The following is a 2,500-nucleotide window of genomic DNA, read 5'->3' on the forward strand; positions in this document are numbered from 1 at the left end:
AAAATAAAATGTGTACAGAACAAAAATAAAGGAAGACATCAGCGGGTATCGATGTAGAGCAGAAAGATATTCAGGTTATGTATACGATTAACTGTACCCGACTGAGTATATAAATAGCCCTGAGGTTGATCAAGAAACATACATTGCACTAAATGTATGACCCATAATATACGCTGGATGTACGCAAGGAGCAGATTCTGAGTGAGGTTCTTCATTCTATGACCAACAATGGTCATAGAATCACGAAGTGGCACAGGCAGCTGGCTCTTGAACGTTTATGAATTATGTGATTTATGTATTCACCTGATAAAAATGTTTTTTTCTTATGATGTCGTGCCTCCAGTAATTATAAATTCGTTGGAAACAATTGTAGTGGATTTCTTTACTACACACAAGGGGTTAAACACAGAGGAGACAAACAAGGACAGACACACGGATTAAGCCGATTATATCGATCCCAGTGCGTAACTGGTACTTAATTTATCGACCCCGAAAGGATGAAAGGCAAAGTCGACCTCGGCGGAATTTGAACTCAGACCGTAAGGGCAGACGAAATACGGCTACGCATTTCGCCCGGCGTGCTAACGTTTCTGCCAGCTCGTCGCCTGAAACAATTGTAGTGGATTGACATATTATCCATCTGTTGTTATTTATACATACATACTTACATACATTCATACACACACACGTGTGTGTGTGAGAAGCATTAAAATGAAATCATAGTTATGTGAAAAGGAGATATTCATTGCGGAAAATAACAGAAAGTGTCCTTTTTAGAAAGCAAAAAAAAAAGGGCCTTATTAGCAATCTTGATATTTGCTTTCTTCCGTTACTTTCCGGTGTTTATTTCTGTATTCCACTAATTTTGTATATAATCAGAAGTTATTTTCTCGGTAACTCTCCCTCCAGGATTCCTAATTTATTTTATTTTATTTCATTTTATTTTGATTTTTTTAATATCGTTTACCCTCCCTTGGTATAACAGTTTCTAGATATTTTACATCTGCGCGTGCTAGAAAGATGAGCTTGTATCCAAGAAGATATATTTAAATCAGGCGCACAGTGTATACTTTACACAGTGTGCAAGGGTATTTGCCATGTACGCAGAACCGCAAGTGTAGAAATTTGCAACTTTCTAGATGTTGTGAGATATTTTGTAGATAAAGTTCTGATGGATTTGGGGAGCTTCCGGTGGCAATGTTTTGGGAGCCTTTGGTGGCGATATTCTGGAAGCCTCTGGTGGCGATATTTTGAAAGCCTTTGGTGGCGATATTCTGGGAGCCTTTGGTGGCGATATCCTGGGAGCCTTTGGTGGCGATATTCTGGGAGCCTCTGGTGGCGATATTCTGGGAGCCTCTGGTGGAAATGTTTTGGGACCTTCTAGTCGCGATATTCTGGGAGCCTCTGGTGGCGATATTTTGGGAGCCTTTGGTGGCGATATTTTGAGAGCCTTTGGTGGCTTTATTTTGGGAGCCTCTGGTGGAAATGTTTTGGGACCTTCTAATCACGATATTCTGGGAGCCTCTGGTGGCGATATTTTGGAAGCCTTTGGTGGCGATATTTTGGGAGCCTCTAGCGGCGATATATTGGGACCCTCAGGTGGCAATATTTTGGGACCCTCTTGTGGTAATATTTTGGGTGCCTCTAGTGGCGATATTCTGGGAGCCTCTGGAGGCGATATATTGGGAGCCTCTAGTGGCGATAATTTGGGAGCCTCTGGTGGCAATGTTTCAACTGAATCAAAGAGAAAAGAAATATTCTAAACGTTCCGACACCATGAGGACATCATAACTGATGCAAAGGATAGAAAGTATTGTCGGTGATGATGACCCCGGAAAATCAATAAGAGCCATCAACGAAGAACTTCAGGTGTCGGATTGGACTATCAGAATTGGGGTGCACGAAGACATTCGATACAAGTAGTGTGTACTGTGTATAGGCCAATTCGTGACTGCAAAACAGGAAAACTGATTCGTACCAAGTGGTTACTTAACAAGGTTAAAACCCTCGAACATGACCTGCTTTAGTTCTTCACCAATGAGAAAAATTTTGACCAGCACCGAAAGTTGAGCTGGAGAAATGACCGATGGTTATGTGCATGTCCTCTGATATCAACAGGATGATGTGCACAAAGTGTCCAAAAACTGTAATGGTTTTAGGAGTGGTGAGTGACGAAGCATTTTGCCCGGCGCGGTAACGATTCTGCCAGTTCACCGCCTAATAATACTTATTTCTTTACTATCCACAAGGGGCTAAACATAGAGAGGACAAACACAAGGACAGGCAAACGGATTATATCGACCCCAGTGCGTAACTGGTACTTATTTAATCGACCTTGAAAGGATGAAAGGCAAAGTCGACTTCGGCGGAATTTGAACTCAGAACGCAGCGGCGGACGAAATACCACAAAGCATTTCGCCCGGCGTGCTAACGATTCTGCCAGCTCGCCGCCTTAATCTAATAATTAAGCATGCTAATAATTCTGCTGGCTTGCCTTCCA

At 42.2% G+C, this 2,500-nt stretch overlaps 1 protein-coding gene across 1 annotated transcript in view; it reads right to left on the reverse strand.

The window, feature by feature from the left end:
• LOC115230847 (acid-sensing ion channel 1C-like) overlaps positions 1 to 2,500 on the reverse strand; it is a gene marked incomplete at both ends in the record, with an annotated part of 28,321 nt that overhangs the window by 24,995 nt on the left and 826 nt on the right. The window lies entirely within an intron of this gene.

Source organism: Octopus sinensis, unplaced genomic scaffold (assembly GCF_006345805.1).
Source record: "Octopus sinensis unplaced genomic scaffold, ASM634580v1 Contig16536, whole genome shotgun sequence".
Taxonomy (NCBI): domain Eukaryota; kingdom Metazoa; phylum Mollusca; class Cephalopoda; order Octopoda; family Octopodidae; genus Octopus; species Octopus sinensis.